Source organism: Acinonyx jubatus, chromosome B4, assembly GCF_027475565.1.
Source record: "Acinonyx jubatus isolate Ajub_Pintada_27869175 chromosome B4, VMU_Ajub_asm_v1.0, whole genome shotgun sequence".
Lineage (NCBI taxonomy): Eukaryota > Metazoa > Chordata > Mammalia > Carnivora > Felidae > Acinonyx > Acinonyx jubatus.
In genome coordinates, this window is record NC_069387.1 from 7,119,957 (window position 1) to 7,130,048 (window position 10,092).

Below are 10,092 nucleotides of genomic sequence, written 5' to 3' on the forward strand. Positions count from 1 at the left end.
TCCAGAGCCTCCCGCTTCCTTGGCTCATGGCCCTTCCCTTGTGCCGCGCCAGCCTCTGGTTCCCATCCTCACACCTCGAATTCCTCATTTGTCAAAAGGGAGTGGCTGTTCCTCCACCTGGAGAAACAGATGGCTTAGAGGGTCCCATCCCCTGCCCCTCCGGGGCTGGGTATGCAACAGGAAGCTGAGGAATTTTTCTGCTACGCAAACTGAACAATCCCCACCTGGAGCTGGGGTGCCATCTTGGCTTCATCTGCATCAGGCGGTAGTCCGCTGAAATTGGTTCCACTGGCTGCTGTCTACTCTACTAGTTAAAGAAACACAGAAGGGCGGAAATGCCCTTACCCAAGCCCAGGGCAGTTTTATTCACAACCTCTAATCTCACAGTGTGACGGCGGGTTCCTTGGGCCCCAAGGTGAGGTGAGAGTGTGATCTTTTTCATTTCACGTGAACATCTTGAAACTCCCAGAGGGGAGGGCTTCACGAAGGAAGGGCAGGGAAGAAGCCCTCTTTCTGTGTCTTCTCACTACTCAGGATTTGTCCAGAATGGCAAGTGTAACAGGACGATTGAGTGTTCTTAGTCATGTATAAATGGCGGCCTTTCACCCGCATGAAAGTGCTTTTGGGATCGAACTTCAGAGGCTCTGGTGGGTGAGGAGCAGGACATACCTGGGACATACCTCAGCCCCTAATAAACGGTACGTGCAAGCGAACATCCAATCCACCTGCACGTGAGCTCCTCTTCTAGAAGCTTACTCTCTCTGTGCCTGGGGACAAATTGGGACCGCAGATCTGGCTCACTGGTTGAGCATGTTCCGATGCTCAGTCCTAGGCTCACAAGACAGGAGGTAGGAGAACCATGCCTTCTTAATTGCATCCGGGCCTGAGACCTGCCACGGGGGCAACCTCAGTGTGACTGGTGGCGACATGAAGGGCTGGAGCTTGAAGCCCGATTCTCTGCCCCTACCACAGCCCCGGGTCCATCAGAAATGGACCCTCCATCTTGTGGGTTAGACAAGCCCCTTCCTTCAGCAGCTTTTCCTCTTAACTCCAGACCCAGCCCGACCCTCTGCTGCTTCGCATGTCCATTCAGAGACGAGGAAGGAAAGGTGGCACAGCCAGCTGTGCTGGCTGCCTCCCTGGTCACCAGCGGCTCTGATGAAGGTAGAGGCTTTCAGCTACGGCAGTGTCGACAGTGAAGCTTGGGGATTAGGTGTCTCTGCTTTCCATGACCACAGATAGAAGAGCTGGTGGGGTGTCTGCCCCCACAGCCAGCTGGCTGGACAAAGGTGAAAGGAGAGGAGGAAAGAAAGAGGCATGTATCAATCCGCTTTTTCCATCACCCTGGTCCTCTAAGGTACACTGCTGGCCTGCCCTCTCTGTCATGACCCAGGAAACTGAAGCTCCATGGGCATATCTGAGTTACCCAAAGACACAGAAAGGCCTGTCCCCTGGGGCCTGTCCTAGACTGCGAGAGAGCTAGTGTATCTGTCCTCGGCCTTAACAGTATGAAACGGAAGTCTACAGAGTAAGCCTTAAACCTAAGGGAAAAGCTGCTTTGGCTTACCACTGAGAAAAAGATGTTACATATCTAGATGAAGATGCCCCTAATGAAAGATGTCACCGTGACTTCACGTCTTAAAAACAAAGAAAAGTCTCATTTATGTCAATGGATGTTCCATTTGATGCCTTAGAATCGTACTTTGCACCCAGCACCCAGCCACCAAATTTAATGTCTGCGATAATGTGGTGGGAGAGCCCCAGCTCGATCCTGGCGTCTCCGTGGATTTTCAGTGAAGACAGAGGGCCGTAACGTAGGGAGAAAAGATGCTCACGACGAGCTGATGTTTGCAAATCAATACAATATGTTGGCTTGTTCGGAACTTCCCCATTTTGTTAAGGATTACGTTTCTACATGGTTTGCAGACTAGATGTTAATCAGTGGCTGTTGGCCAGAGAGGGCCAACCCTACCAGCAAATAAATGCACGTAAGATGTTGGGGAGTGATCGAAGAGGAATAAGTACGCAGAAGCCTGGAGAATATGAAACCGGTTAAGGGCTCAGAGGTCATTTTGTTCAGGGCAAAATTCTTGTGCATGGTGCTGACAGTTTGCCCTCCGGTGTTTTCAGAGCTTAAAGGATCAAACTCGTCCACGTGAAATATGGAATGTCTGATACAGAAGCCCCGTGCAGCCCTTCAGCCCAACCTTTTTGGCCTATAATTAACATGGCTCCAGCTTCCCGTTGGATACCACCCTGCCTATAGCTTGAGCGTAGGCATGGCCTCGCTCAACTTAAGGACTGGCACTTCCAGGGGATGTTTAAAGAAGGCTTATAGGTAACAAAACAAAGTGGAATGCTCACCAGTCCATAGCTTATCTCAGGCTATGTGTAGGCGGGGCGTTACCTTGCCCTTCGCCAAGTCTAAGACCAGTTCTCAGTGGCAATGGGACTTCTTTGGCACCGTGTAGAAGTCCCACCAAGGCTGACCTGAGAATGACATGGTCAAGATGGACTGCTGTCTAAGGGAGGGGTGAACTGTGATCTTCTACTTAAAAAAAAAAAAAAAAAAAAAAAGGTTATTTTCCTGGAGGTTGATGGGATAGAGTAGGATTTGTTAAGTGGGATGTTGCATTTAGAGCTGAGAGATGGGTTATGGATAGAGAATGGGTGACCGATTCCAGAAGGCGAAGTTTGCCTTGCATTCACTTCCATCCCCTCTAGCTGACCTCCACCCAGTGCCTTTTGGTATCTGTCACCATGGTGTTGAGCTCCTGGTACTGTCCCTCGTTTAGCTGCAGAACCTCAATGCAAGACTATCCCTGTACTCTGGGGCATGTCAACTGATCTTCTCTCCCAACTCCATGCTAGTAGCTAGTCAGAGCCAACAGGCTCTCTTGGACCTAAGGTGTAGATGACTCTTAAAGGCTTGAAGTTACCCTTCTTTGTTGAGCTCTGCACGCAGAAGACTTTTCGATTTATTTTTATTTTTTTAATTAATTTTTTTTGTTCCAAGTTTTTATTTAAATTCTAATTAGTTAACATATAGTGTAATACTGGATTCAGGAATAGAATTCAGTGATTCATCACTTACATGTAACACCCAGCGCTCATCCCAACCAGCGCCCTCCTGAATGCCCATCCCCCATTTAGCCCGTCCCCTACCCACCTCCCTCTATCAACCCTCAGTTTGTTCTCTATAGTTAAGAGTCTCAGATGGTTTGTTGCCCTTTCTTTTTTTTTTTACCCCTTCCCCTATGTTCATCTGTTTCATTTCTTAAATTCCGCATGAGTGAAATCATACGGTATTTCTTTTTCTCTGACTTATTTCCCTTAGTGTAATACACATGTGAGCTCCAACCACATCATCGCAAATGGCAAGATTCCATTCTTTCTGATGGCTAACATTCCACTGTGCGTGTATGTAGACATACACACAGAAGTACTTAAATCAAGTACTTGAGTCCCACGGGAATTCTAAGTGCCAGTGCCAGGGTGATATTTTTGGGCAAAGGGGCCTTTTGGTGTCTTTCAACCCCCTACCAGTGCGATTTATTGAACAATAATATCGGCTAATGCGTAAGGTGGTCTCCAAGTCTGGAAACGTGGCAATTATTTTATCGTGTAAGGAAATTAATGTGAACAAGTCATTGATATATTCGCCTATGTTTGTAGACTTTGTGGCCACCCTGTGTATTGAGCACTTACTATGTGCTTTCCGTGTTTTCTGACTTAATCATCCCAACGGCCCTAGGAGGTAGATATGATTATTTACCGTCCCCGCTTTATGTAGGTGGACAAAGAGGCTTGGTGGGAGCCAAGCCCATTGGGTAACCAAACTCACAGCTTGTCAGACTCCAGAGCTGTGTTGCTGCATTCTGCCCTCCACTGTGAGTAGCCACCACTCGTCAACCCAAATCGGGAGCTGAGGAGAGGACGCTGTGCTCCTGTGTCCTCAAGCTTTGGGTTGTTTTTTTTTCTTCTTTTTTTCCTCTGAAGTGTTTCCATTGGTTCTTTAGGTTGAGCAACTGTCCTATAGTTTCTCTCTTGTCAGGGAGCCTAACCATTTAACCCTCTCTCCCAAGAGGTGGAATCACTTGCCCAGGACCTCATGGCAGGCAAAAGTCAAGGCTGCAGTAAAAATTCACACCTAGGGAGCGCGGGACTGGTGTCCCATGGGAAAATGTTCTCGGCAGAGGCACGTTGGGGTTAGATTCCATTGCTTGTCATGGGAGCCCTCAGGAGCCCAGCATAGCCTCCAGCGTGGAAGCCCTGGCTTTCAAATCCCTTCCACGACAGAAGGAGCATGCAGTCTCTGTCTTGGATGGCCTGTGAAGAGTGGTCATTTTCTTTCAAATTGCTTGCTTGCCCACCCGCATGAGCGGATAACGGGTTTTCAGGCACCACTTGGAGACTTGCCACCTTTAATTATATATAGCTGGTAAAATCCAACCAAACTAATCACAAAACACTCAGTCCAATAAAAGAACCCACTTTTTACAATGGAGAAATTAACCAGTGTTGAGCAGTAAAGGTTAGGGAAACTGCCATAAAATATAATTATAATAATAATATTATTAATAGTGGGATGCCGTGCAGGGCCTCCTGCCTTTCATCCTGGATCTGAGGGTGACTGGCTAATGCTAATTAATACGACTTGCCCTGTCAGAACTGTGTATGGACTTACAAAAAGAAGCAAAACTGTATTTGTTTGTTTTTATAAATGGTGCCCCTTGGCGTGGTCAAACGAAGTTGGCGATGCAACCCTGGAGCATTTGACCAAGGACCGGAAGGGCATTCCAAAGTTGTGTATTGAAAGGAAGTGGTGAAAACATCCAGGACGGAGATTCCAGACTCCCCCCAAATTGTCAGGTGTCCTTCTCACTGACTTCCTGTGATATTTGGGCCCAGTCTTGCTTTCTTCTGGGGAGTGTTGGGGGAAGGAGATGGTGGGCTTTACGTGGTGCCCCTCCCCCTTTGAGGTGTGAACAGAATTCCCATAAGGACAGAATTTTAGAAGCCTGGTTTCAGCTCATGGTGCTGTGTACTGTGTGCTTCACCTCTGGGTGTGTTTGGTTTCTACTCCCAAGCTTGCTGGGCTTGGCCAAGAAGCAGGTTTGGTTAGTGATTGAAATTGGTTCCAAGGACCCGGGTCACTGACACTGTTGCTTTGGAAAAAAGAATGAAGGTGAGAGGGAGGACCCAGCCCGTGTGGCAAACTTTCCAAAGGTGGTGTGCCAGGCATGCATTTCTTTATTCCCCGTGAGTTTGCAGTGGGAGGGTGAGAGCGTGGGGACACCCTTCCCAGAGCCACCCATCTGATGGAAGATCTGGGAAGGGGCCGGGATAGAAGGGCCCGGATAGATTCCTTGATTTGCAGACTGGGCTGCCGAGGGCCGGGTCGGCCCCGTAACAGGTGGCTCTCTGTCTCTTTGGATGTCCAGCTACGGCAGAATGCTAAAAAGAAGATTCCGGAGCCAGAGGACCTGGGTACAAATTTTGGATCTGTCGCTTGAAAGCAAATTACTTAACCTCTCTAAGTGTTAGTTGCTTTGTCTGCAATAAGAGAATGCTTGAAGCATTTCATTATTGTGGGGGATTAAGTGAAATGCTTAATGTATATGACACTTAATGTATATAACGTCCTTAGAACTATGTTGGACACCAATTCAGCCTATGATATTAAAGAGTTATTATTATCCCTGTAACTACTGAAGTCTTTCCAGAGTTGAGTTACCAGTGGATTACCTGGCAAGGATTAGCTAGTGACAAAGTCACAGGAGAAGTGTTGTAGACAATCAGGGATCCTTTGGGCAGGGAGAGCAGAGGGCTAGAGAGATATACTTTCCTTGTGCTGTCAGTGTAATTCAAAATCCTGCTTGGGACCTTCCAGTGGTCCCACTGGGACCTTCGAGCGGACTTGAAACCACTGCTCCAGCACCATCGTTGGCAATGGTGGGACTGGTGTAAGTGTGATGCTGAGTGGCACAGGGAAAATGATCCCGAATAATTTACTCGAGACAAATATCCCAGATTGGGAGAATGTTCTCGAGTCAGCATGGAAGATAGAATCATGGGGGATGGGTGGACGTGCGCTGGGAGGGGCACTTGGGGAGGTCCCTGAGTTGGGATGGTGCTAGTGGGGAGGGCTGCCTCAGGGCATTTCTGTTTCTAGACATGTTTAAGACAACAAGACTTACATTAGAGGCCTTCTGAAGATGAGTTTTGCATCCCAGGGAGGCCCACCATTATATATTTTTAGGGGCTGTAAAAGCAGGTAGTTACTCTCTGTGATATCCAAGATAAGGCTGGTACTATGATTCATTCTTGTGCTTTATTCTCGAGACCAGAGCACCCTGGAAACCAAATAGTTCCATGTTACGTTGAGTAGGTTAAGTCCACATTGGCATACCTCAAGTGATATCCATCAAGGACTAGTGGAGTAAATGGGAACATTTATAATGAACCCAAACTAAATGAAAATCAAAATGACTTGCTTTCCTAGAGATGGCTCCTGGACTTTTAAAAGGCAGTTATTGACAGAATTTGCTTTCCAAAGACAATAAGCAGGAATATGGAGGCTGCTACTCACCAGGAATTGTCCAACAAAGTCAAATTTCTTTTTTTTCTTTTTTAATGTTTAGTGATTTATTTTTGAAAGCGAGAAAGAGACCGAGTGTGAGCAGAGGAAGGCAGAGAGAGAGGGAGACACAGAATCAAAGCAGGCTCCAGGCTCTGAGCTGTCAGCACAGAGCCTGACGTGGCGCTCGAACTCACGAACCCTGAGATCGTGACCTGAGCCGAGGTTGGACGCTCAACCGACTGAGCCCCCCGGGTGCCCCAACAAAAGCAAATTTCTAAATGTCTGTCTGAAGTTCCTTCTTTTTTTTTTTTTTAATCTCTAGAATTTTAAGGATTGGTATAGCAAGGGTAAGTATGATTTAGATTTTCATTTGTATTTTTCTCTGTCAGTGTGATAAAAAGGCAAGAACTCATCAGCAGGGAGAGAACTGGGTATCTGCCAAGGGCTTGGATTGATACTTCGACTTCTCTCTCCACCCCCCCCCCATGGAATGAGGAGATTCAAGATACAAAGTGATGAAAATTATCCAGAATGCTGGAGATTTTCCATCTCTGCCTCAACTGGAACTTGTTCTGTGGTACCCGGCAAGAGGCTTACTTTCCTCATCTACGGTTTTCTTATTTCCGGACCATGAAATGTCATGGTAATGACAGCTTCGGTGAGTCCTTTGGTGAAGGGTGAATCAATAAGGATGTGCTGTCAGCTCCGTCGTGGCCAATTTTGTTATTCCCAAGGGTTGCTAGTCTACCCAAGGGTGAGGTCGAGTAGTTGGACAACAGCGAAAAATGTTATAATGCAACATGCTGTTTAACCCCCTGTATACAATATTCTTGGCATCCGGAGTAAAATATTGGCAACATTGGTTTCAGCCCGGACATCGGCCCCCACATGTGTTGAGGGGAATCCTCAGGAAAAAAAAGAAAAAGTTGCTGAGACTTAACGCTAGTGAGACATTGGCCTCCGATCACGGGATCGGAGTCCAGTCAGACGAGGGTGGTCCCAAAAGTGGGTGCTGATGTCTGAGGCCACATGCGTACGTGCTTCTCCGCGGATATGCAAGCGTTTACCTGCTTGCGTGGTCGTCTTGTATTTCCCAAGCCAAATATAAGTCAGTTTATTCATTATCTTGAAACGCCCGTGATTTTTCTCTCTGCCATCAGAGCAGATAGCTGAATCTCAACATTTGGGTGGGAAGAGAATATTTTGCAGGGTTGCCTTCTCTGTACGTAGGACTAATTACTGGAGGAAACTCTTGCCGAGATCCACTCTGATTCTCTGACGCTGGGACTGGCCGCTGACTGGGCGAGAACTCAAAGCCCTCGTACATCCTCGGGGGTGCGTGCACAGGGGAGTGTGCTGTCCCCTCTGTAGACTGGCTGCTCCCTGTGTGTAGTTGGTGGCCTTGAGCTTCTCCGGGAGCATAGAGAGGCTGGGAAGAGTCCTTGGACTTTGTTTAAGGTTAATCAACCGTCTGCACTCTTATCTAAACCTGTTTCCTAAAACATTCACACAAGGTCTGCCATCAGCCGTCATATAGACTCAGGTATCTGACTCTCCCAAACATAGAAGAGTCTGAGAACCCCCGAGGGGATAAGGAGGCACGTTCTTTCTCTTTTGCACTTTTGGAAGATGTGTTTCCATGCGAACAAGACACATGTGCCTGGTTATGTATTACAGCTGTGCATACACAACGATTTGACTACGTTCTAAAGAGGGAAAGAGAATTTCAGTGAAGGCATTAAGTACCCACTATATTTCCGACATTGGGCTGGGTCTTCAGTGGTGATCCAGTGGCCTTCAGTGGTGATCCAGTGGCCCAAAAGATGTGTAAAAGTTCAAAACTGGAAATGAAATGATTCAGACGTGGTAAGGCAAACAGGTTTGACTGCTTCTTCCGCCTCTGGTATCATACTGACTCGTGGCTAGAGCTGATTAATAGCAGTGGCAAATTCCATATGAGTGGTTCTTCATAAAGAGAATTAGTAGCTACACAGACTCAGATATTCTTACAATTAGGCATCAAGGCGAAGTCCTGGTTATTACCTCCCGGGGCTCCTGAGCTCCAGTAAAACTCACAGGAGCAGAATCACTGACTCACACATTTATGGACCGTAGAAAATACATTTTCCCACCTGTGAAATGGGGATTTCTATGAAGATTGGATGAGATAACGTAGGTAGAACATTTAGTCTGGTGCATGGCATAGAAAGATATTCAACAGATGGTGACTATTAGTATTATTAGAAGGGTCCAACCATCAATATCTTTAATGCCTTTGAAAATGACGCTGAAGAGAACAAGTGTTGGTGAGGATGTAGAGAAATTGGAATTTTGGTACATCAAGAAACGAAAAATGGAACTACCATCTGATCCACTTAAAATTTTTTTTTAATGTTTATTTATTTTTGAGAGAGCACAAGTTGGGGAGGGGCAGAGAGTGGGGGAGACACAGAATCGGAAGCAGGCTCCAGGTTCCGTGCTGACAGCAGAGAGCCCGACGCGGGGCTTGAACCCACAAACTGTGAGACCATGACCTGAGCCGAAGTCGGACGCCCAACCAGCCACCCAGGTGCCCCTCATCGGATGCACTTTTGGGTATTTTTCCAAAAGAACCCGAATCAGGATTCTGAAAGACATCAGCACTCTCATGTTTATTGCAATAGTATTCACAATAGCCAAGGTGTGAAAGCAACCTGAATGTCCAACAACAGGTGAATGGAGAAAGAAAACGTGGGCTGTATAAACAAGGGAATGTTACTCAGCCTTAAAAACAAAGAGAGTTCTGCGGTCCATGAGAACGGGAGTAGACCTGGAAGACACTGTGTTAAATGAAATAAGCCATCATGGAAGGACAAATACTGTGCAATTCCACTTACGTGAGGTCTCCAAAGTAATCAAGTCCGTAGGCTCAGTGGACTGATGGCTGTTAAGAGCTGGGGGAGGGGGAGACACGGGGGACTAGTGAATGGGCATACCATTTCAGTCGAGCGAGATGAATAATCTCTGCCCTACCGCCTGGTGCATGTAGTCAACGGTAACACATCATACACTTAAACCCTTGCTAAGGGGGTAGCTCTCGTGTAAAGAGTTCTTACCACAATAAACTAAAATCTTAAAAAAACAGAGAAGAGAGGTGCCCGGGTGGCTCATCCGGTCAGGCATCCGACTTCGGCCCAGGTCGTGATCTCATGACTTGTGAGTTCGAGCGCTGCGTCGGGCTCTGTGCTGACAGCTCAGAGCCCGGAGCCTGCTTCACATTCTGTGTCCCCCTCTCTTTCTGCCCTTCCCCTTTTCACGTTCTGTCTCTCTCTCTCGAACATAAATAAACATTAAAGAAAAAACAACAACAACTGAGAAGAAGTTTTTAAAATGGAAAAGAAGATGCTGCTTTCCGAACAAAGACGTCAGAGGCCAAGTGTTCACGTCAAGGGCTCTATAGACCACGTTCCTGATCAAAACGCTTTCCAGCCGCAAGATCAGCAAGTGCTCCCCGAGAGGGGGCTTTGTGC